A 27,294-nucleotide genomic window follows, 5' to 3' on the forward strand; every position below is an offset into this window, starting at 1 on the left:
CAGTCTCTTCTTTAGGAATAATGTAGTCCGGCAGGGATTCTAAGTACTTCAGCGTATGGAATTGGCAATTAAATGCCCTCATGGAAAGGGTAGCTGAGGTACATAACTTCTTGCCAAACCTGTCTAAAAGTCTGATTTCCCTGTCATTAGGAAGGGATTGTCTAGTTGCACCCTTTGGCATCCCTTTAGTAGATTGAGTAAAAACTACTGAAGGATCTACTTTAAAATTTTTGTAAAGGTGCTTGTGTGAGTCGAGCATTCTGTAAAACCAATCAGGCTTTCTGGCGGCAGGTAGGAGGGAATATGGAATTAAAGAGATGTCTTCAAAAAAGTCATCAAGCACTACACACGGTGGGTGGATAGCTAGAGGTCTAGGTGAAGGTAAATGCAGTAATTCTCTATAGTATGATATTGAGAGAATTGTTTGCGTTGCCAATTAAAAGCCTCCTTCATTTTATGAAGGGTATCCCCAAAAGAGAGATCCTTTGGGGGCAGACAGATGAGATGGTCTCATCTGAGTCTGAGTCCGGATAAGGGTGGGTTGGAAGGTGCTCAGAGTAGGATCATTCTTTTTCACTCTCAAAGTCTGAGGATTGCGAATCTTCTTGAAGGTCCACCTTCCTAGACCTTTTGAATGGGGAGGCTTTTGGTGTAGTGGTCTGGGTGTAGCTGGGTTCCCTAGATTTCATGAAAGTCATTAACACCTGAGCAATTTTCAACAGTTCTTGGGCTTTGGTTTACACTGAAGTGACAGAGGGTTGAATTGATGGAAGTTGAAAGCTGGTGGTTCTTTTCAGGTTAGGTGTCCATTTTATCAAAGTGACCAGAGGACACAATTAGTCAATCGATCAGGATGCCAGCCTAGGTTTCCAAGGCTGAGGAAGTTAAAGCATTTCCCTCAGAACCAGTGACACAAACTTTGAAAGCTATGACTCGATCAACACTGATGTGGAAGAAGTCAGTGGCAGTCTTGGAATCAAGATGACATGACTTGGTAAAGTGGGGCAAACATCAGCTGTGACTTCAGTGTCTTTTTCTTTGGATTGTTTGTCTTTGCATTTTTTGGGATAACACTTGAAGACGTTGGGGGGTGCGAAGACACAGAGGGAATCAAAACTGGCAACTCAATATGAGTGGACAGGACTTCAGTTTCTCATCTAAGGATCTTCACTTGCAATTTAGTACAGTCAGGACAATTAGAGACATTGTGCTGAGGCCGTAAACTGTACAGAGTAAAAATCTTTATGTGGGATTTGCTTTTCACACTTCAAGCAGTTGTTAACATTTTTAAACTTTAACTTAGAAGAGGAAAATCCCTAGTGAGGTACATGTCTGACTGGAGAAGAAACTTTGGAAAAAATAAGCTTACCAACAAACTGACAGCATATTGTGTACACAGTGAAGCACATTGGACTGCATGGCTAGAAAGAACTGGCAGGCTCTGCTAAAGCTGCTAGCACTAGGGGCACTGCCACAACTAAGACCTACCTTATGGGAGCCAACATGCAAGTTGTCATACCTACCTTATAGAAGCCAATATGCAAGTTGTCTTAGTAGTTTCTGCCTTTTAAAATTACTATAAACTGGGTGTTGCTTCTAGGCCTAGAGCTGGGTTTGATTTGGTCGTAATACAGAGTTTCCTACAAACTAGTGACTCTTTCCTAGTTACCTCCCTTTTTTCTTTGCTAGAGCCCTGAGAATTTTCCTTGTAGTCAGGACTATTGCAACACTGATATAATCAAAAAAAAAAAAAAGAAGAACTTACAATAATAGTAGATGGTTTGGCAGTACCATCTCTCGTCCACCATTCTCTTCACTTATTTATTTCCTTCCCCCTTTTATGGCCCTGGGCCTTCTTGGGTCTGAATTGGGAGTTGGGGAGTGCTAGTTCTCATTATCCCCTTTACTTTAATACATGGGAGTACCCTTCTGTACCCCCCGCCTTGTTTCACTGGGCCTTTATTCTTAGCTTTCACAGCTCATGATCTGGATTTTTGGGGTTAAAAAAAAAAGCTGTAATATGTCATGTGCAGGTACTGGTTATATAAGAGAGATGTCCTGACCTCTAGACGTGGTAGACACACTCCACAGGATGAGAAAAAGATACTGAGGTCTGGAAGTTCAAGTCTTTTGTGATGGAAGCCCTAGTAATCAAGACTACCGCAATAGCTATCTAAAGGACTTTCTACTTGTCTTTCAGCTGTTTAAACTTATCCAGAATGATCCCTTCCCTTTAGTAGCTTTCAGACTATTCAGAGATGCACCAACATACAACCTATGAAGTATTAACTTCTCATGTCCCCTTCTCCACACACCCTCCAAACTAGGCTTCAGTACAGAAACCATGCTTTCTCAGATCTTGGTCCCAGAATGTGGGAATCTCTCCCTACTTTTCCTAACATTAATTCTTCTTACCCCATTTCCCAGTCATAACAAAAAGCACATTACAAGACTCAAGGAAAATGCGACTGCTCTCTCCTTCTGTCTGTCTCACTTGATATCCCACTACATAACTTTCTCTGATTACTACTTTTTATTGTCATTCTTTCAGCATGATATTTCTGATATCCAGTCTGTATACAATGCATGTGTATACTGTGTTTTTATCAGATGCTCTGTATATAACGTCACGTATCTATTGTCTTAATATCTTCAAGCCAACTCTGATACTTGCTTTGTATATAATATACGTATATATTGCATTTTGTCATTCATGTTAAGTGTTGGGCTAAGACTGCAGTGCGTCATTTAGGATCAGTGCTGTAACAAATTCAAAAATATAAATAAAGATAAAACAGAGTGGTTAATATTCTTTGTAAAGGCAGAACTTTTTTAGAGGTGCATGCATTATTAAGTAAATGAACTAATGCCATCCAGAGATTCATTATCACTAACTGTACTGCATTTAGTACACAAAGGCCTGTTATTCTGAAAAATAAGGAATTGCTTTTTTTTGGTATTCCAACTATGATTTTTGAATATTATTGCTAAAAATGTTCATGCTGGTGGTGCTGCAGTAGCGTTGTCGCCTCACAGTAAGACGCTGTCCGGTTCGATTCTCAGCTAGAGCGTCTTCTGCGTGGAGATATGCATGAATGGGCGTACCTTTGTTGAAGGTTGTGTGTCAGGGCTGGTAACTTGGCACGTAAAAATCGACTACCAATCATTAGCGGACCTGAGTTCCGCTGTGGCGACCCCTAACCGGGAAAAGCCGAAAGACACAAACAATTGCTAAAAATGTTAAATGCTCAGAGTTTGAGAAGTATGGCTAAAGATGTTAGGCAGTTAATTGCCTTGGTTGTTGGCATTATACACCAAAATAAGTGCAATAAAAAATTAAATAAAAAGCTCCTCCAGCAGGTGTGCTTTCAAGATATATGAAGGAGTTATGAAAGCATTGGTAGCCTATCACAGTTTCAAAGCCTAATCATGAACTCTGTGTGGCTTTGGTAAGAGAAATGCAAAGTGTTCAGTACACCCTACTTACTAGCAGAAAAAAAAAGACTTGTTTACAGTAACCCTTGAACAGAAGGGTTGAAACAGTCTTTTCAGTTCAGATGAGCCTAGCCCAAATCTTAGAATAGGTTAGCTGTGTCAACATGGTGACAACAAGGGCTACCTACCAGCTGCGAATGAATGGAGGTGTACATTAATATGTTTTTGCAAGGTCTAGTTAAGGAATATGACTTTTTACAGAATATAGGAAAAGACAGTAAAAAGTAGATGGAGGCATACAACTGCACAGCCTGAATAAAATAACTCAAAACTATATTTTCTTTGGTGAATGCCTCCGCTAAATGCCTTATTCATTACTATCTTGTATATCATGTGAACATTTCAACCTTTATCTAATGAAGCATTGTTGCAAATTCAGCAATAAGTACTTTTTCTGAAATTTTGACCTTTGCACTAAGGGGTAATTTCTCATAACATAAAATTCCCTTTCAAAGCTAAATCTGGGTTGAACTGCTGGAGTGACAGTTTTATTCCCACGTTACCTGATGGTGACTTAAGCTTAAGAATGGTTTCAGGTATCCGAGGGTAATTACTCCTGTATTGGATGAGAAAGGATATTGCCATGTGTGGCAGTGTCACGTGGTCAAGATAAAAGTAAAAAGAAGAGCATAGCCAGGGTATAGCAAGCTTCAGCAGGTGCATGTATGCCACTTAAAGGACAGTGCACTGCTTATCAGCTGACATTTTACACTATGGGGAGATGCACAAGACAGACCCAAAGGAGCTCAGTCTGAGGAAAATCCAGGGTGCAGTGGGGCTAAATTCCAGGATAATCATAAGGTAAGCATGAAGGAATGAATAAAGAAAAAATAGTATGAAGCTATACTATTGATTATGTCAGGTTTCTGGTGAACTTAATAATTTCATTTAAACTTTGACTGTACTTGTAATGTCACTCTACCCTTGTACCCTTTAAAACAAAAATCTTTGGTTGCAAACTTGCAGGGGGATTAATTTTTGCTGTGGCTGTTTATAACTGCTACTGTTACTTCAGTACATCCTGAAAGGTGTCACGTAAGATAACAGTGTACGAATCCTAGCTAGCGGAGCTTGATATGAATGTCAGACTACTGGAAGATATACAGGTGTGTCACCTTACTCTAATAGTTGACTTTTGGATAATCAGGATCCATGTAACACTACAAATAATTATTTTGGGGAATTGGCCTCAGGTGGTTGCTGGTTCATCTGACCTGAATTCCAGAGCTTTGGTTGCCCCCAGAACTGAACTGTTTCCTCACTCCTCAAAAGACTCCATCAGGGCACTGATTAAAAAGAGAGAAGAGCCTACCTAGCCGAACACCTCAAGTAATCAGATAAGTGCAGCTGCAGGTTCCACAGGTGATTATGGAGACATCTGGTAGGATATGTTTTTCTTATGTTGTTCATCCCTAAACAATAAGCTACCTTCCCTGGTTCAGGTGAATAATTCCAAGTACTCCTTCAGGACGTCTCTTTAAGTTTCATCTTTAGAGGAGATTCTTCTTGGTTATTAGCTGTGAATAATTTCATTTTCCTTCAGATTTTATAAGGTCTAGAGCTGGACCTGCCCTTATAGACACACACACACACACACACACACACACACACACACACACACACACACACACACACACACACGTGTGTGTGTGTGTGTGTGTGTGTGTGTGTGTGTGTGTGTGTATACATATATATATATATATATATATATATATCTTATAGAGATGAGTAGTGAAAGACTAGGTTACCATGAAACTGCAGTAAATCTTACTCTTGTGAAAAAAAATATTTTTTTAAGATTTCCTTTCATTTTAACTTGATTTGATGACTTGTAATATTTAGTTTTTAGTTCTATGTAAAATGTTTAGATCTTAGGCATTTGAATGCTTTTAATTTATTGTAAACAAATAATAAGTGTGCCTGCAAAGAACTGGAAAGGCACACGTTCTGGCTTAGCAAATTGTTGGCTGGGTCAAGTTGGGAAGAGGTGAGTAGTCATCCTGTCGCTGTTTACATTTTGTTTTTGATTATGCTGTATGTACCCTTCATCCTAACCACCCATGCCTGGTATGCAGTGATATAAATAAACTTTTCTCTGACCTGCTGTTATTAAAAACTCTCCTTTTACAGAACACACTCCTGCACATGCACAATCCATATTCAACTTGATAAAGGCATTGTAAATCTATACTGCTAGCTGGGAAAATATTAACTCATTTTAAACACACACACACAAAAACATGTTATGCGGGATATCTCCCAACTTTATAAAGTCTAATAAATATGAAAAAAATGACTATTGAAAATGTAATAGCAAACAAACAATTCATTAAGCACTTTTGTCTTAAGACTTCATCAGATTGAATGAACTGAATACACATACATCTCTAAATGACTCTAAATCACGAGTAAAAAAAAATTAACACAGTCTATTATCTAATTAGTGCCTAAGCCTTTCTCTTTACAAATATATGTTAACATTTTCTTTGTCATCAATTTCACTTGCCAGCAACACTTCCTCCAGTCTAATTCATCTGCAGCATCAAATCCATTAAAAAAATCCTTCACTCGATCAATAACTAAAAATTTAAAAGAAATATTACATCCATTTTTAAATAATGTTTACCAAGTGCATTATTAATTTCACCTATTTTGGTAGCATGCATATGCTCGTAAGTCCTACGATATAGTTATTTGGTAGTTTTACAAACATAGTAAGCAGAACAAGACATACACATAACTAAACTGACTACACATTTAAATTTACAAGTGAAATATCCTTGAATCTTAATGCTTATATCTTTTATAACAATGTCTACTGCATCTGTCTTTAATACTGACAATAATTACAACTCAAACATTTAACCCCCCCCCCCCAAAGTAGAACAGTAAAGTTACACTTCTGGCCCATAACCTCTCTCTCTCGAAACCCAAAACTGCCCTCAGTTAAACATGAAAAACTGAACTCTCAGTCACTAGTCCCTTCCAATAAGAGATAGTAATGCTTTCATTTTTTATGCGGAAGACATAAAAAGGCACTTTCTGAAGGCAGTTTCTTGCAAATCATTTTTCAGTGACCCTCCTTCTTAGTTCTCTTGGTATAAATGTAGCATTTCCAGGAACTGTCTTTCTTTTCATTGTAACTTTTTCAAGTCCTTGCATTACTATTTCTTCAGGATACCCTCTAATCAGACGTTTTTTGCATAACATGTCCGCTTCTTTCACAAATTCATGTTCATCTTCAGTTAGTCTCTAATAACTGCCAATATTTACATCATTCCAATTTTTTCCAATAAAGTCTCTAATAACTGCCAATATTTACATCATTCCAATTCTTTCCAATAAAGTCTCTAATAACTGGCAATATTTACATCACACCAACTCTTTCCAATAAAGTCTCTAATAACTGGCAATATTTACATCACTCCAACTCTTTCCAATAAGACCATCTCAACCTTCCACTACCTAAGAGCCCAGCTAGTTCAAAGACTGAACTGCAAAACAGCAAACATCACAGCTGCAAAACAGTGATTTACAAATTATTCTACCGGTACTAGAAATTATCCCAATTTCTAGCTCCAGAAAATAGAACAGTAAAGTTAAACTTCTGGCCCAACTTAAATACAGCCTTCTGTCATTGTAGCAGAATTCCTAAAGAATGCAAAAACTCTCAGGTGACAGCTCGCAAGATCTGCAGATTCATAATTTTGTTCCGTAAAATTGAGCACCACTGTCATCTCCTACCCAAAGCTAATGAAACAATGTGTGGATTTACCCCCATGCAAACACATTTAAACACTTCTCTAGTCATCTCCTGATAAGACAATTTAATTATAATAAGCTCTCTCTCTCGAAACCCAAAACTCCCTTCAGTTAAAATATGACAAACTAAACCCTTAGTCACTAGCCCCTCCCAATAAGAGATAGCAATGCCTTCATTTTTTATGCAAAGCACCTAAAAAGGCATTTTCTGAAGCCTGTTACTTGAAAATGCTTTTTCAGTGAAGCTCCACCTTAGTTCTCCCTTGAAGATTGGCTATACTATTAATAAAGAAGATAAGGAATTTCTCCATAACTTAATGCCTCAAGCATCACGACAGATGCATATCCTCATGCCTATTCTCTGAACTCCATCGTCCCAATCGCTGCACTTCAGGAATATCTTGTATACAAATTATGTCTAAAACGTTTTACTCTTCTTTGTCTCCAGTATACACCACAGATCCCAGCAGAGCAGTATTGTATCAAATCAGAATGTAGTATATATAGTTAACCTTTAGTCCCTGCCCTGAATTACTGTTATCTGCAATACCTGTTCTTGTTTATTTCTACCTATGTTGTAAATAAGGTCAATTTATCTTGTAATTACTGTTAGTTTAAAATTTTGCCTTTGTTTATTGTACTGAGTTTCAACTCCTGCACTGATTATGAAGATGGTCTGTTGGGTTCAGTGCTACACCCTACTTAGCAAAGAGAAACAAACAAGCAAATAAATGTGGGCCTATGTCTAACGTGCCTATGTCTGCTGAAGTGTTGCTGCATTCCCCATATTTATGGCAGGGCTGAAATCTTTGGTTTTTACTATGAGCCATATTCATGTTGGAAAACTGTTTCCCTCCCAGAGAGAAGTGAGGTGGCAAAACACCAGTTATTTCCATTCTCCCATCCAACGGGGAACATGTTTCTGGAAAAGGTAGCACTAACAGCTTCTGCCCTTGTGGAGTGTGATTTGACCTGCCCCTGAAATACCTTATCTTGATAATCATAACATTGACGTAGTTCAGCAGCCATTTAGATAAAATCTGTTTGGATATTGGTCTGTATTATCTCCAGTGGTGTAAAGGATGCAAAAAATGGTCACTTTATCTGTTCTTACAGCAATTGTCTGTGTAATCCCAAAGGTGTGGGTATCTTTCTCCTTTGCTTTGTGGCCTAAAAACACTGGTAAAGTATGCATGACGTCTGGCTATAATTCTGATGTCAGCTTAGGTATGAAAAGTGGGTTGGTTTTGAGTAGCACCCTATGGAATACCACGCAAGTGTCTTTCACATTAATTCCAGTACTTCTGAAGTTCTTGCAGGGATAATGGCCAGAAGTTACAGGATTTTCCTGCATTTACACCTTAGTAGTGCTTTACTGGATAGTTTGAAGGTAGGTAACTTATTGGACATTAGAATGAAAGTCGAAGAAGGATCCATAGGTATGCAGCCTCTAATACGCAACACATAAACTTTAATGGAGGGATAAGGCAGACTGCTAGAAAACAGTTGTTTCAAATAATGTAGGGCCAATGCCAAAATATATGGTTGTAGCTTTTGGTTCTGTGTGGTGGTCTGAGTACCAGGGAGTCTTTATTAGTATCATAAACTACAGGAGAAAAAGACTTGCTGGAATGGGCCATTTCCTGTTCCTTATCTACCACCAACTCAAAAATGATCCAGTGAGGGGTCCCCTTTTTCATCTAAATGGCAGGGTGGTGCTGAAGTGGAGGGTTTCCCAGCAGGAGAAGGTAGTACATATGTGTATACTCTTTACCAAGCTGCTATGTTCTCAAAGTGCATGCAGTCACAGAAAACATGAACCAGGGCAGGCATTTGTGGAGAAGAAGATCCTAGCATGGGTTTCTGTCCCCGAAGGCAGTAGCATAGCTATGGTGGGGAGAAGGGGGTAATTGCTGTGGTCAGAAAGAGTTAGGGGGCTTGACGTCAGCCATCCTATCCTAACTGCTCTTCAGTGATTGCACTTGCAGTCAAACCTATGTACTGTACCACTCTCCATGTATTATAAATTGATTAAACTGTTGCAACTGCTTACTACAATTTAAAAGAAAAGAAAAAAAAAGATTTATTTCTCTCTCTTTTTTTAACTAAAGTCTAATTAGAGTGCCATACAGCGTATAAACTGGCTATCACAACTCCTTGCTGTTTGCTACATTTTCAAAAAAAAAAAACAAAACAAAAACAAAGATTTGTTTTTCTCCTTTTCTCCAACTACTCCATGCAGAGTAGAACCAATAGCAACTTCCAAGCAGTTTGCTACAGTTTTTTTTTAAGTATTTTTTTAACATAATACCTGAATGTTGCAGGGCTCTGTGCATAGTATAAATTGTAGCAGCTAAAAAAACATTTTTTAAGTAAAATCTGAGGAACAAGGGATGGGGGCAGGGCACAGAAACTGGACCTGATTGGCTCCTACATTTCAGGAGACCTAAGTACCTGATCTTAGACTTTATCAGCTGAGTACCTTCTACCTTCTTTTTAGCTGAGAAAGGGATGGGGTGAGCACATAGAAACAGGACTTGGTTGGCTTCTGCATTTCAGGAGCACCAACCACCAGATTGGAGACATTTTTTTTTCTTCCATTGAAAAGGTGGGGCAGGAAGGAGAGTGTACCTAGCAATGTAGCATCTGGCTAGCATGCCTGCCAATATGAGGAGCAGACACATGCAGGGCTGCAGTACAGATATCATCCCCAGGTGCTACAGTAGCCAGCTAAGCTTTTGGCTGACGGTAAGGGTTCTGTCAGCCCTGTTGCTATTTCAGACACTTTATATAAAATGCCAATAAAGTAACAGCTTTCCCTAGTGTCTCTGCTTCTTGCACAAACACAGTAGCAATAGGCTGAGAACCAGACCTTCTTCTAAAAGCAAGAGCTATTTTTTTTAATTCTTTGGATGCCTGGGAACAGTTGTCACTAGCTTTGGAAAGATCCCTCAGATTACAACAGATTTGCAAACAACAATCAATGCAATCAAATAATGCAGTATCAGCTAAAGAACAGTTTTTAAACAGTGGGTACTTCTCTCACTAGTCTCTTAGAAGAAAATGGCAAACTGAAGACTGATTGTTTCTTGCAGCAAAGTTGACATAAATGACTCCTTTTTTTCCTGCTAAGTATCCTAATGACATCTGCAGTGTGAAAAGGAGACCAACTCTCCACCTGCAGCTAATTCCCAAGTATTATGAATTCCATTGCATGAGTGATCCTTAAAATGAATGATCACTATGACTGACCAAGAACAAACTTCTATTCTATTTCCAGACTTTTACTTAGAGATCTACAGTAGAGAAAAGGTGTACAAGCTTTCAATTCAGTGAAGATTGTAGCTGCTGTCATCATCACCCTATATCAACAAATAAGACCTTTATCAGGAAAAGGAGCCCACGTTTCAAAGATAATATAGTTAATTCTGCTCATTATATTTTTCTGGTGGCTGTGTAGGTTTCAAGCTCCAAGCACAAGTAATCTGGACAAAGACAAAAATAATTGGGGGGGGTGGGGGCTAAGGCCCAAAATAATGGACACATTTTAAATATTGCTCTTATTAACTTAAAAAGTTGCTAGCATTTTTCTGAAGGATATGAAGTCTGAAACTGAAATGTATGTAATTATTTAGTAACTTCAAACCTTAATGATTTGTCAGAAATCCCCAAATATTGTGAGGAACAGACCAAAAATATGAGACAAAAATCAGGACATTCTGTGAAAATCTGGACAGTAGAGAGGTATGGATAATGATCCTCAAAATGATGATGTTATGTTAGGTGTTGCCAGCCATACACATTGTAAAACATGGTGTACAGAATAATTTTAAGGGGGCATCATTTTATCCTCCATAAAGGCAACAAATGCTCCATCTTTCATGTGTGCACTAAATATTTAATTCTAGATGTAGGATACATATTTCATAGAAGAAAACACAGTAATGCTAACGTTTTTGGATGGCTACACCCTTGATGTTTCTTTACAAACTGCTACCAAGGTCACACTTGGGAGTACCATGTCAAGTTCTGAATTCCAAGAACCTAAAGGAGAATGAACAGCTGAAAGAAAGTAGCGATGCAGAGCTAAGTAGGTACCGATTGTATGAGAATGGAGGGGAGATACAGCGAGAACGTTGCAGCAGCTAAAGAGAAGCCCCACACATCTGAAAATATGAAGTGAATGTGGGGCATCATCTCACAATGTTCAAAAATAACACTTTAGGAAAATGAAAATGGCAGACTAAATGTTATTAAAAAAGAAATGAACATGCCAGTGTGTAAAACACTTTTTGTGTCACGCTGCCAGACCCAGCTATCTGGAATTTTGTAAATAATTCTATGTCATTTGTGAATATTTACATGATTTATATAGAACTGTATGTTATGTAGTGAGCTTCAAGAATGTAACCACAGCATACCCTGCTGGAACGTACAGTTAACTTGCAAAATTTCAAGAAAATAAGTTGAAGTTAGACTGCTTTATGTTTGTGTTATAAAAGTTAGTTTCAATGCAGCAGGGAGACAGGATGTCTAGAACAAGGGTGCTTTCTGAATTGTTTTGTTAGTGCATTGTTTTATGTCTTCTAGCAACAGCAAAGATCTGAGAGATATGTATTTCTCACACAGAGGTGTTAAGTTCTGTTAGTATCTGTTTAGCTTAGGAATGGAAATCAGGTGACAAAAAGTGATATCATCCAGGCTAACTCAGCAGTAAAATGTGATATTAATTTAAGAACTCTTAAGAACTCATAATCTTAGAGTGAGACTGTGCATTTTGTATTTCATCTTGGACCTAGTATGAACATCTACTCATCATCATCATCATCTGCACTTGCTCTGTAAGTAAGATTTTGGGCATAGTATCTCTTTTAGATATAAATAGGAATATAGTAAAGATTCGTTTAGATGTTTTTTGTATTTATTTTAGACTGTCCTGCAATGTTGTTTTAAAATATTTCTTGCGATTTTGAACTCTGAAGTAACTGTGTTTGTTATTGAGTATTGTTTTGTTCTTTTATTATTTATTATTAAATATATTTAAACACATCTTTGTGGCTGATATTTGTGAGACATATTTAAGAGAGAGTACTTGCATATGTATTTGATGACACTGTACAGGCCACTTGTAAATAGCCTTGCAAGTCTTGGTGAAAACTACCATTTGGATAATAGTAACATTACACAGAAGGATTGGACACCCTTTGTAAGGGCCTTATAGTAGCTGATAAGTAGGGGTTGATAGCAGTGGAAACTACCTTATAGTCTGGGCAGAAGGGGATAAAGCTAGTAAACCTTGCCAGCCTTCCCCAGGTGTGTGTGGGTGTGTTTGTGTATAAACCAAATCTCAAAGTGAGTGTGTGTCAGCTACTTGGGCATGGACACGAATCACTGGTTGGACAGGGAGGGTGCTGGAGGTCTTAGCTTGGACCCTTAGCTGAGATCTTAACCCTATAGCTGTGCCAGTGAGGAGTCTTATTTGGGATCTGGAGAAAGAGGGAGAAACAAGCCCCAGACTGACTGTGATCTCTGTGGGCTCTTAAGGGAAATTGCACTTTACTAGGTGTGTACTTGTCATCCTCCCAATGGGTACATCCCCTAGCTGTTGCCAGTGGTGAGGGTCCTTGATTATTGGGCAAGTGCAGGAGCATCACAGTGAGAACAAAGATTGAGAGGAGAGTTAAAGATGAGCAGAACAAAGGGGCTGTTTCAGAGTTTTAGAAACAAGAAAAAAGGGAAGCTAAACATTGCTAAGAAATGGTCTAAATTCAGCAATGCATGGAGCAGTCTTAAGGTCACCCTTATGAGGTCCACAGGTGGCTGGGTAGTAAATAAGCTATTGAATAATAAAAATCTTTAGCTTAGCAATACAAAAGGTATGCAGTGTGGTCATAATCTGCCTTAACCAGTGCTTCTTCAGTAAAGCATAGTTCAGTGGACTGATCTGTCCATTTTTTTTAATTCTGCTGCAGGATAGTAGATGCAAATATGTGGTTATGTCAGAACTCTCTTTCTCTGAAGGAGTCAGTGTAGATTATGATGTAAGAACAGTAGGATTGAGGGTAATCCCTCTGTGCCAGCATTTTCTTCAGGTTTTAAAATTTAAAGTTTTCTGAAGCAAAAGATATTCTGTGGGACTGAATGCTACATCTAGTCACAGAGTACAGAGTGTGTGTTAAACAAAATGCTCTATTAATGCCATCAGTGCTGTATCAACAATGAACTGTCATTCCATTATCATGGGAGAGGGAAACAGTCATTTTTTGTAAACACTGACTTAGACTTACAGGTTAGATAGATCCACTGGAAACTTTTAGAAGCATGTGAAGAAATATGCTGGTCATTTTCAGAGGCCATTTCATAGGTGCATTAGAGAAGACAGTTCCCTTTTCATTGTGCAGTCTTCATTTGAAGTGATACTTAAGTCATTTTTTTTATTTATGATGGTTGTTTAGTGGAGTCAATGAACCAAGTTGTGCAAAAAAATTCACGGAAGTCCCTGGAGCATATAAGTTACCTAGGTACTATCTGTTGTCTATTACAATACTTTGCTATCTGACCAAAAATAAACACAAGGTGAAGTCTTTGACTAAAGATTTATAATGGAACAAACAGAAGCTAATGAGGTGTTTCAGCCTTTCTCCCCAGAGTCCATCCATCCGCCCACATTTACCCTCATTGGCAAACACAGCACTGCAACAAAACCATGGACAAGACATGCAAACCAGTAAATGTGCTGGAGGAGATGAATGAACATTTTATATACAGTGACTCAGACATCTGGTTTGAAGCACAGCTGGAATCATGAAACACTTCCCTGCACATTGCTGTTTGTTGAACAGTTATATAACAGGGCACAAAACAGAAATCACTCAAGGAAAGGAAGAGGAGGGAGGGAGGAAGGAGGCAGTTTCGCACACTTAGGGAAGTAGGGAGGTGAATGGGGGAGGGTGGGAGGAACAGAGACTGAAATGAGATGAACATGCTCACTTACACAGTTTGCCCACCCTCCTGTGGCCCGGTACGATTCTAGACAGAGCAGAGCAGCGCAGGCATGCAAAAGTGAGCAGAGAAAAGGAGGCAATGAGAAAAAATGTTAGCAATAAATTTCTGTGAACTCAACTAAAAAAAAATCATAAAATGAATATACATTTAACTCCTCCAAATTAATAGCTGTAGGAAAAAAACAAAAGAAATAAATGATAAATGAAATAATACACAGTGCACTTGCTCCCAGACATCATTTTTAGGTGGGGATGTAGCTAAATTGTAATTCCATTTTACAGGTTTTCAAAAGGTTCCAGAGAATGTTGCAGTCTTGGGTGAAATACCTTTGGAGAATCAAACTACAGAAGTAGGAATTATTTATGCAGTTACTTATTCTTTATTCTTATGTTTCAGGAAAGAAGAGTCTGCCTGTGGAAATAGAGGATATGTCATGTAATCAAGTTACTGAATGCCAGTCAGTAGTTCTCTTCCTATATTTTGATTTCAAAATAGTTTTTACAAATGAACTCAGATACACATGACCAAAAACATGTGTCCACACACACTGCGTTGCATGTTTATATAAGTGCACATACAGGCAGACTTTAACACATACAAACATACATATACACAAATGTGGATAGTTTTATACCTCAGGTGTCAGAATTCAAACAGAACTATGGCTTATGATTAGATGATACATCATGCATATTCAGCCTACTCATCCAGCACTGTTATAGTTTCTTTGCCATAAAACTGACAGTCATGCCTTGTGTTCAAATGACATGTGAAATCTAAAATTCGTATAAACTAAAGGATGATAAATGCTCACTCATTGCATTTCTAATAATTGAAACCCTGGTACTATATATATATATATATATATATATATATATATATATATATATATATATATATATATATATATATGTGTGTGTGTGTGTGTGTGTGTGTGCGTATACATATATATATATATATATATATATATACATACATGGTTCCCCTTTATAATCTCGAAATACTGAAATCTCAGTATCTCGAAACATTAAAGGCAAATGACTCACAATCCCAAAACCCAAAATCACGAAACACACAATCACGAACATACATACACCACACAACACACACACCCTTCTACCCACAGCACACAAACTATACTACATGTAAGCAGGGGGGCAAGCTCTCCTGCACCCCCCACACCACCCCTCCTTATATATACCAACTCTGAGATCGCACAAACCGAAAAAAAAAAAAACTCACACCCAGACATTCTGCAGTCCCTCACGCATGCGCGCACACACACACACACACACACACACACACACACACACACACACACACACACACACACACACACACACACACACACACACACACACACACACACACACACACACACACACACGTCACACATACACAAACACCAACACATCCTGCACTCACACTCATACTTCCACCTCCCTACCCTAACCCACACATACAACTTACAAAAACACTCACATACACTCACTCACCTTAAATTCCGGACACCATCCCAGCCAAACACTTCATGTAATGTAGCATAAATGCATAAGCGCGGATTAAAGATATTCAGATTCATGCTTATGCACTTCCATTATTTTGAAGATTCGCCTTTAAAGTCTCGGGATACTGAAATTCGAGATTTCAGTATTTTGAGATTATAAAGGGGAACTATATATATATATATATATATATATATATATATACACATATATATATATATGTATACATATATATATATATATAGAGAGAGAGAGAGAGCTTATGTATGTCTTATTCTTTCCACTTAATTGGCATGATTTATATCTGTTGATAGACTGCAAACTGCAAATGTATATGTGCATTTGGGTTCCCATGAGTACATGTGAGTTTGCATCTAGAATTACAGGATGAAAGTTCTCTTTTCCTGAGGAGGCTATGTATGTCTTTATTCTTGGTGTACACTGGAGAAGTTTTATCCTAGGCAGACAAACTGATGAGGTTGTTTACAAAGCCAGAATCATAGTCAGTGTGGAATGGAGGAGGCAGTCTCCCTGGGTGAAAGATGTTAGAGGACACATTTGGCAGATGACGATTGCTGGTTAATGCAGTGCTCACATTTGTTTCCATGCTGGCATTTCTGAATACCAGCATGGAAATGAAAATTGCTTTGCATTCAGGACTGAAGGACTTGCTTCAACCCTTTGCATGTAGTGTAAGTTGTAGCAAGCAGTATGATACAATGCTTACCTTTTTTTCTGTTTCTCACTTAGATGTAAGAACCTTGTGCTTCTCGTTATGACAGGACTGTCACATTGGAGTACTTCTTTTTAAAGCCTGATGACCTGGATGATACAAGACTGAGTAGTAGCTCAGGTTGTACAACAGCTGGATTGAGGATGGTGAGAAGGGAGTGGCGGCTATGGCCTGTCCATTCTGGGGGGGGGGTAATTCTTGGATGGCTTGCCTGTAATTTCCGTGTTAAAGTAGAGGCCCAAAGCATTGAAAATAGAAGTCAGTGCAGAGAAAGACATGATCTTTGTGTACCCAAGCCAATGATTGTAGTCCTTGTCCCTGCAGCTGATCAGGTCATCACAAGGGGAGGGGTTATGGCAGGGGGAAAACCCCAAGTTGTCTGTATGGACGAGGGCTCCTCTGCAGAACCACAGGTAAGCTGTAGGGCAACAATGTTGACTGATGCACATTTGGAACACTGCAAGGCACAGCTCTGAAGGTAATACTGTAAAGGTGACCACATAGGTTAAAGGACTTCAAATTAATACTTTCCCTAGGTCTGTAGGATGAACTTGAAGAAATTACTCATAATACATTCAGCCAAGCCCACTGACCATAATGGGATTTCTTCCATACAGAAGTGTAAGCTGTTTACTTCGTAAGAAAAAAACATGTTATATTGCTACAATGTCAAATTGGTCTTTAATGGGATGCACATCACATTATTGAATATAGATAACTGCGATGCAGTTAGACTACATTAAAACATAGTTTTGGCATTGTTTTGTGTGTGTGTGTGTGTGTATGTGTATATATATATATATATATATATATATATATATATATATATATATATCACAGTTAAAAGTACTTACCATGGTTACACTGCATAGTGGGCTGAAGCCCTGATTATGACTCTGATGACTCAAGATCAGTTAGCACATCAAGTGCTGGAGAGGTTGGGTGTGGTGGTGTGAGTGAGTAGCTAACACTGCCTAACCCATCACTGGGGGAGGTAGGGGGTCACACTTGCTGTAGTGCCAGATCCTACTGCAGACAGAGGTGTTCCACATGCAGTAAGGATATGGGCTGTGGTAATGTATGCTTAGCTTTGCAAAGACAACTATGCCTACAGAAGAAGGTGTTGCAGATGTTCATATCTATAATCATGTATTTCAGCTGCTGGGATTCTGATTAGGGCCACAGCAAGAAATAACCTCTAAGGACTTTATGGATGATAACCTCTTGCTGAAAGCTGTCACTCCACAGGGGAAAGAGTGATCTGACTCACTGTGGGATATCTGATGGTTATTAGGCAGCAGGTGACAGAAATGCTCAGAGGAAAAAGAAATCTGTGTATCAGTGTTAAAGGTAATGATGTCCAAAACATACAGACCCATTTCATATATATATTGAGAGAGAGAGAGTACTAACCAACTGGCAGTGTGAACATTGGCTGTAGATGATTGTCACCGCTGAAGTGACACCCTGACCCCACGTGCAAAAATGGGAAAATGGATGGCTGGATTGATATATTATAAATATACACACTCACACATATACACACACAAAAAAAATAGACTTTGTATACATACAAGAAACACCCCCACCCTAGCATTCATATCATATACTACGATGTTCCATTATCAGCTTACAGAGGATAGAATGTATCTTGTTTTACTGCATCTTCTCAAAAGCTTTCCATCCCAACCTATTTCATACACGTCATACACACTGATATACTGTGATGCTCCATGCTTAGCCTAGAGAGGGTAAAATGTTTCCTGTTTATGGCAACCATTCAAGAAACTTCCACCAATATATATAGAGATACGTGTGTGTGTATATATATATATATATATATATATATATATATATATATATATATATATATACATACATACACACACATGCACACAGACACACACACACACACACAGATATATATATATATATATATATATATATATATATATATATATATATATATATATATATATATATATACAGGTGGACAGTAGTCTCTCCTTTGATCACATCGCCACAGTAGTCAGGAAGTCCTTCTATGTGGCACACCTTATCATAAAAGGGTTCTCATCCAGGAAAAAAGAGGTCATTGTTCCCCTCTACTCGGCACTCATTAGACCCATTATAGAGTACAACGCTCCTTTTGGAATGTACCTCACAAGACATCTGCAGCAGCTGGAAAGGCCACAGAAGTACCTCACAAAGAGGATTACTGGCCTCAAACAAATGCCCTATACTGACCGCCTCAAAAAACTCCAGCTTTACTGCATAGCATATCGCCTACTCCGAGGTGATCTCTGCCTAACATATAAAGCTATGTCAAACCCAGAGCTGTTGGACATGCTACACCTAAAGAAATCCCAATCCCTCTGAGCTACATGCTCTAGGGACCTAAACATTGTCACCACAATAAATAGGACATGCTGGAGGGATAGATTCCTGTCCCAGAGACTTCCCATACTCTGGAACAGGCTACACATCTATGTCAAGCAAAGTTCTTCATTAGCACTCTTCAAGAAATATCTTGATGAGTGGATGGGAAATAGGAAATACACCCTGGGGATCACGTCTGTGTCTCTGCTCGACAGTGGCACAGGAAAATAACTTTCTTGGGTGGAGTAAGCCAGGTAACTTTGTTGGCTAAGCTTATGTAGACTCTTGGGCCGATAGCCTAATACCTACCTATGAACCTAAATATATATATATATATATATATATATATATATATATAGATACACAACAGGGTGCTTACAAATACATGCAGTACATTATGATGTTCCATTGTTAGCCTGTGGAAGGTGGAATATATCCTGTTTTATGGCAACCTTTTAAAAGCCTTGTGTCATACATACATACATGCATAACTTTTTTTTCAGAAATTAAAAGATTATTGTGGAAAAGTTATGGATGTTATCAAATTCTGAACTACCTGGGGGTAGTTTAGCCTTAAGATTTAATGCAGCATTGTTGGCACAGAGTACTGTGAAATGGCATAGTGCTGTGCTGTGTCTTAAGGCATGATCTTGCTGTTTATGTTTCACTTGCGTAGTGCCTCAGAACATAAAGCACAACATGAAATGTATGTATAATACACCTCTACATCTCTATCTATGTGTGTGTGTGTGTGTGTGTATGTATATATATATATATATATATATATATATATATATATATATATATATATATATATATATATATATATATATATATATATATATATATATATATATATATATATATGTTTACATTTGTTGACCAGGAGTGTCCGACTGGGTGTAGGTCCATTTTCAGCTCGGGGAGAAAAGCTCCACAGTTAAAATATACAGACAGTAGTTACATTGGATTTACATAGGGATTAACAATTTGATTAACATAGCAATTAACAATTACAAACATAGTTATAGATGAAGAACATAGTACATCACTAGACAACTAGAATCTTTATCTGCGAAGTACATGACAGACATTAACAATTTTTACAATAAGAAGTTCCTGCTGTATAATAAGTAGTAGGCTTATGAGCATCCGAGCTTGCTATAATCAGTGTAGTTAGTGGGTTGGAAAGAAAGGTAGTGGTTGGATGGGGTGGGTGATATTAGAGTGGGAGTTGCAAGGGCATAGCCTGCATGTTTGTAAGTGCGCTTTTGGTAAAGTTTTGAAGTGGCTGCATGATGGTACGGAGGTAATTGTGGGTGGGAGGGAGTTCCATAATTTGGCTATGGCGCTTCACCAGCAGATTTATTGGCTTTAGTCGTCTGCAAGTGATTTTTGTTGCTGGATCTTAGTGGTCTGGTGGTGCGATAGGATTGGAGTAGATTCTGGAGGGATGGGACATTTAATGAATGGTTTACTAGTTTGTGGGCAGGTGTGAGCTGATACCATTTTAGGAGGTGAGGGAGTTCAAGCCAGCCTAATTCAGCAAGTGAGAGACAGTGGTGACTATGGTAGGATGCCCCTGTGGCGAATTTGACGATTTTGTTGTAGGAGGTCTCTATCTTTTTTAGATTGCATTGCCTTAGGTTGGTATATATTGGAGAGGCATAAAGTAGGGTGGAGATAAGGTGGGAATTTGCTACTGAAATCTTTGCTGCTTTAGTGAGAAGTTGCTTATTTCTGTATAACGCTCCTAGTTTTTTGTGGACTTTTTTATGGTCATGGATATGTGAATGTCAAATTTTAATTTATTGTCTATTTCCACTCCTAGCAATTTGGTGTGTTCTATTGGGTATATAGTGGGTGTTGTATTTTGCTGTGATGTTAAAGTGAGAGTTGTTTTGAGTATGTTTTGTGGGTTGGAAGATGAGTAGTTTAGTTTTGTTTGGGTTGAGTAGTAACTGGGCATCGGATAACCAAGTTGCAACAGAGGAAAAGGCTTCCTGTATGACTTTTTGCAGTGTGGGTAGGGACTGGCCTGAGCAGATGATGGTTGAGTCATCTGCGCATTGTATGAGTGGGCCATGTTTGGTGGCACAGGCTAGATTATTGGTGAAAATAGAGAAGAGTAGCGGTCCACGGATGGATTCTTGGGGAACCCCTATAGAGACAGGTAGTTGGGGAGATATGTCATTGTGCCATACAATGGATTGTTGGCGTTCAGACAGGTAACTATGAAACCAGTTGGTGACTGATTGAGAGAAGGATAGGTTATTGAGGACAGAGATAAGTTGTTTGTGTGGGACCATGTCAAATGCTTTAGATTGGTCTAGGAAAGTAGCAGAGGAGAGATAGCCATTGTTTTTATGCTGAAGGATAGTGTTAGTAAAGAAGAGTAAGGCAGTGGTGGTGCTATGGTTTGAACCATGCTGAGTATTGGAAAGGAGGTTGTTAGTAAAGAGGTAGTCTGAGACCTGAGAGTGAATGCATCTCTCTAGTATTTTGGAGTGTGGAGAGAGAATAGCTATGGGGTGGTAATTGGTTAGTTCTGTGGAGGGGTGACCTTTGTGGAGGGGAATTATATGTGATACTTTCCATAGTGTGGGAATGTAACTTTCTGATAGAGATCGGTTAATAAAGATGGATACTGGGTAGGCCAGACCATCAGCTGCGATTTGTAGGTATTCACTTGGGAGGTTGTCTGCTGCTAATTTGGTGGGCTTAAGTTTAGTTAAGAGTTTTTTTATGTTGGAGGTAGGTACAGGAGAAAAAGAGAAGGCAGTGGGGAGATTACTAGCTGAAGGTGTGGGTTGGAGGGCAGGGGGGTTATGGCTTGTGTGAAGTGTGTTGAATGAGGTAGCAATATTTTCGGAGGAGTGAGGGATGTTAGGAGGAGGGGTACTGACTTTACCTGGGTGGAGGATGGAGTTTATGGAGGACCAGAATTGTTTGGGGCTGTGTTGGGAGGAGTCTAGGGCAGACTGGTAGTATTGGAATTTGTCCTGTTTTATTAGCTTTTTGACTCTATTGCGTAGTTCTAGGAATTTCTGTCTAGTTGAAGGGGGTTTTGGTTTTGCTTCAGTGCTCCCAGGCTTTATCCCTTTTTTTCATTTCTGACTTAGTGGTTGTCTGTAGCCATGGGGGGGTTGTGCTTTGGCTCTGGAAAGTCTTATGGGGGCATGGTAATTAAGGATTCTCAGGAAGGTAGTATTAAAAAATTCAACTGCGTCATCAAGACTGAGGTACTTTAGAGGATGCCAGTTACATTCTTTGAGGGATGAGATGAACGTGAGTGGGTTAAAGTTTAGTTTTTTACATATTTGATGGTAGATGACAGGTTTAGCTTGGTATAGGTATTTTTTTAGTAGGAATGTTGGGGGAGTGATCACTGAGGCTATCTGATAAGCAGCCTGTTATATATGACTGGGGGCTCTTACTGACTAGTATCCAGTCCAGGATAGTGTGCTTGTTGGGTGTTTTTATTTATCCTGGTTGGCGACTGGACTTGTTGGGTGAAACCATGAAGGTTTACATGATGGGTTGGATGGTTGCCAGAACAGGATTGCCAGTCAATATTGAAATCACCTAAATTTCTAGTTTCTTGGGGGAGATGGTGGGTAGACCAGCTGAGGAGGTTTTCTAGTGGAGGGATGTTTTGGCCAGGTTGGAAGTAGCATCTAATTATGTTGATGGTTTTGTTTTGGTTTATTTTGAGGTTGGAATATATTATTTCTTCATTGCCTATTTGTGGAGCTGATGATTTTAAGATCTGGATGTCTAGATGCTGTTTAAATATTATAGCTACACCGCCTCCTTTCTTGTTTAGCCGGTCTACTCTTAGTATGCCGTAACCGGTAGGGAGGATTTGCTCACTGGTAATGTGAGGTTTTAGCCAGGTTTCTGTCAGGGTGACTATAGCTGGGGAGTACAAGTCTATGGTGGCATGGAGTTCATGGACTTTGTTGGATATACTTCTAATATTTAGGCTTAGTAGAAGGAAGTCACTTGGCTTTCTATTGGCTGTAATATGGGAGAAGTTGTGGTTTCTTGTCTGATTATGAGGATTGGGCTTGGCGATGGTAGAGCCAGGGAAACCAAGTAAAGCAAAAAATAACCAACGAAAACAAAATCCAAGCCAAAGCAGGAGACAAAATATCCAACAGCAATAGCGTCCTTCAATTTTAACGCCCGCTTTCGTCACAAGACTTCCTTGGCTTGGATTTTGTTTTTGATGGTAGAGCCAGGGTTGGGGTGCATGTCTCCACTTAGGGCTAGTTTTGATATGCATGAGGTTATTAGTTTTCTTAGTTTTTGAATGTGTTTGTTTATTAGGGAAACTTTATGATTGTGCTCTGTGGGTAATAGGTATGGTATTAGGGTTACTATGTTAAGTTGCAGTAATGCTTTATGTTTGAGTAATATAGTTGCTAGAATATGCGGGGGGTGCATAGGGATGGTTCTTGAATTGGAGCTGAGTGAGGGTGAGACATGATTGGTGGTGTGAGTAGTAGTACAGTAGTAGTGGTTGAGTGGAGGAAGATGGAGTTTTGGTAGGATGTAAGATATGCAAGGAGAGTGCTTGCAGTGAACATAGGTAAGGTATGCTTATACATGTTAGCTGAGGAGAAGTGATAGTAGTGGGAAGATGGAAGAGGTAGTGTTGTGTTTAGTGCTGTGGTTGGATATTGGAAAGATGGGAGGGGTTTGTGAGTGTAATAAAGGTAGGACCACTGGGGCGGGAGGGAATAGGGGGCAGGGTGGGGAGTGATGCGGGTAGAGACCCTGTTAGTTGCTCTTATGAGAGGGCTGGAAACAATCAGGTAACAGAGTAAACTGATAAACTAACATATGATAGTGAGTGTGGAGACTCAGGTAGGTACCCTGTATTTTCACAAACTATCAGTTAGCTGTGTCCCAGTTCAGGCAGTTTTAATAAGTTCTATGGCAGAGCCGAGTATGAGGTGCTCAAAGGGTGGTTGTAGTTTTTAAAATGGTGCCTGCCACAGGTAATATTTATTAACTTTGGGATTGGCTTAAGGTAATAAACAGGGAAAGGGGAGGGGAGAACAAGGGTGTGAGCAGGCAGTTCTTTTGTACTGCTGCTAATGAGCCAAAGCAAAGACCAGTTTGTGTTTAAGAAACAATCCGAATTGACCAAAGACTGCTCTGAAACTGTAAGTCATTTCTTAAGAATTTCTCAGGTGGAAAAACAGGATAACCTTGTATCAGTAGGCTACTGTGTTCTCAGTTTAAATTAACAAACACAGTATTTATCAGTTATGGATATATATATATATATATATATATATATATATATATATATATATATATATATATCAGTGTGTGTGTGTGTGTGTGTGTGTGTGTGTGTGTGTGTGTGTGTGTGTGAGTGTTATATAAGGAGCTGCCAGTTGCATAACCAGCCTTTTGGATTTTGGTATACCATTGAGGCACTTCTAATGACCCCCAGGTTTTGTCGTCAGCTCTCCATCCAACATTATTTTGCATATTTTCCTCCTTAACCGTGGAATTCACTATCCTTTGAGATGAAATCTGACCCTAACTTGAAGCTGTTCTAAACATCCAATAACACGATTCCTAAAACTTATATACGTTGATTTTAAGTATATTTTTATATACATTATTTTCTTTGTTATACCTGTTTTAGTTTTCTGTGGTCTAGCTACATTACTTATTACCTAAAGCCCAGGAAACATTTAGGCATTTTGTTGTGCTTATGTTTTCATTTAATAATAAGAGCTGAACTTCTTCTTTCGGCTTTTTCCCGGTTAGGGGTCGCCACAGCGGATCACCTTGTCCGCACATTGAATGGCAGTGGAGTTTTACAGTGTCGAGTTGCCAGCCCGGCGCCCAACCTTCCACAGAAGGCACACTCACACACACACCTAGGTCCAATTTAGAGTGTCCAATCCACCTGCAGCATGTCTTTGGGATGTGGGAGGAAACCGGAGCACCCGGAGGAAACCCACGCGACCACAGAGAGGACATGCAGACTCCGCACAGAAGGCACCCCAGCCGAGGATCGAACCGGAGAACCTCTTGCTGTGAGGCAGTAATGCTAACCACTGCACCACCGTGGCCACCCTAATAATAAGAGCTGAACAAAATCTCTAATCCTGTAACAATTTATGCATTGTCACATAATCTGCCTCCTTGCTGTTCCATGTCTTCGTCTGCCTCCTTGCTTTTCCTTGTCTTCCATCTAGTTTACTTAAAAGTTTTGGTTCACAAACTTCATTTACCCCCTCAAAAATACCACAAATGCATTAGTATTTCTTATCTGCAGAGTGATACCATGTCTTAGCATTGTATTTATTTACTGTTTGCGTTACATATATGTATTTTTATAAGTTCTGCTGTTGAGTATTAAGTTATAACCTTGCATAGCAATCAATTAACTAAAATAGGCAGATGAACTATTTTACATTAAAATACACAAAACATATTATTACTATGCATAATCTACTAAATATAAAATTCAAATGCAGCTATCCATTTTATAAATGCAGTAAGGCACTTTGGGGGGGTGCATGGTATAGAAATTGGTCAAACACCCCCGCGTCAGGTAAGACACAATATCTATACAGTGACCATGCAAATCACTTTGTGACTTACCATTTATTTATACAAAAATGACATTAAAATTTAATTTCCATGTAAGGTTAGGGGACAAGGAAACATGTACACCGAATACAATTTGTCCGCTGGCGGATAATGATGGAGTACCAGCATCTGGCTGCTGTTAACATGGAGGAAGAATAAGAAGTAAGATCTGCGCAACAAAAATGGTGACAATTTATTTATTTATTATACGTTTATTTACTGGGTAGGTGAGCTGGGCTAGTGACCCTTTTCATCTAAAACCTGGGCACAAGATGGTAAAAAGAAAATAAAACCGGAGGAAGTGCAGTCAGAAAAGATATCAGCAAGCCAATATTTGGGAATGAAGTTTGTGCAGCACATCTGTTCTTATTTCTTGAAGGAGAAGATGCAAGCATTATTGCTCAGACAATCCACAAATGAGAGCAGGATGGTCATATGGTGAAGGAGGACAGTCAGTCAATAAAATAAATAATTATGAGTAGAACCATAAGATGTGTTACTACAATTCATGTTGCCTGGATATCTGAAGAGCATGCAAGGAGACAGCAGTGTTTCACCAGAATATATCCTCTTAACTTGGGATGCTGTGTCTTACTTATGAGATCTATGTGCATACAGTAATACGTCCCTGCTTGTGGCTTTGTTGTGGTTTACAGTGAAAGCCAACTTACTCATTCATCTTTTTTTGCTGAATGGGCTGGATTGAAAATACTGTAAATATTACCTGCTTAATGTATACCTATATTCTGATATTGTGTAATGACACTGCCTTCTTAGATTTGGATATGGCTGAAGAGAGTTCTCAGCACATCTACCAGGTTAAATGAGTGTAATAAATTTATATGCAATTACTAATGCAATGTTGAATTAATCTTACAATCACTTCCATGTTCATCGACTCCTGGAATGCAAGTCTGAGATTATCACAGAGTCAGCATCAGCAGGATAAATAAAGTGCTATCTTACTGTACCATGACTTCTGTGGATAAGTCATCCTTATTCAAAGCAGCTATGATAGATATACTTTCTATATTTTAACTGTTAAAGCCTCTTCTTCCACTGTGCAATGATATACCAAAGCTGTCCTTCTTCAGAACAGGGAGATGGGTCTTTGGATGGCAGCAACTCTGTTGCATTTTGTTGACATAATTAATCCAGATGGACCTATGACCCATTTCTCTGAGTTTAAAAGGGTAATATTTATCCTGAAATGGAAAAGTATGGTCAGTACACCAAAAGATAATACCCTGTTTTTTATTGATAAGTACTTCCTTAAACAGATGATACACCACTTTAACATCAAGCTGAAGAACGGCATCTCAAAAGTGCTCCTTGCTGTTGCTGCCTCTGACCTCATCTCTATGTTGCAATGAAATTTCACTATTGGCATATAAAGCCAAGGACCACATACAGTCTTCTGGCATGAATAGTGAGTGTGTAGTCCACTGAATCTCTGAGAGTGGCAGACAGTAGTGGAGTTCAGGGCATGATGTGCCCATTTTAACCCTTTCCAACTGACCTTTCCAGTTTGCTCAGCCTGTTCTTTAATGTCAAAGGCCTACTGAGCTTAAGATGTTGTCACTGAAAAACAGTGTCCCCACCCAATCCTCATCACATCTACCCATCAGAATCCCTCGTTAATTGTACCACCAGGCTCTATTCAGATAAAGATCAGCATTGTGATAGGATATATTTATGATACTTAGGAAATGAAGATATCTGCAACATTTTATCACATATAACAATTACCACAGAATACGTACTTGTTTTACCTAAACAGTTAAGGATTCT

At 38.9% G+C, this 27,294-nt stretch overlaps 1 protein-coding gene across 5 annotated transcripts in view; it reads right to left on the bottom strand.

Moving 5' to 3' along the window:
* The window catches only part of SHANK3 (SH3 and multiple ankyrin repeat domains 3), a 7,266,504-nt gene that overhangs the window by 72,811 nt on the left and 7,166,399 nt on the right, over positions 1-27,294 (bottom strand). The window contains exon 25 of one of the 5 annotated variants that reach the window (XR_006366998.1): positions 14,252-14,286. The exons of the other annotated variants lie outside the window; for them this stretch is intronic. The gene's annotated coding sequence lies outside the window, so the exon portion shown is untranslated. The remainder of the gene's footprint in view (positions 1-14,251; positions 14,287-27,294) is intronic. 5 annotated transcript variants of the gene reach the window in all.

Source organism: Protopterus annectens, chromosome 11.part0 (genome assembly GCF_019279795.1).
Source record: "Protopterus annectens isolate FY-2018-M chromosome 11.part0, PAN1.0, whole genome shotgun sequence".
NCBI classification, from domain to species: domain Eukaryota; kingdom Metazoa; phylum Chordata; order Ceratodontiformes; family Protopteridae; genus Protopterus; species Protopterus annectens.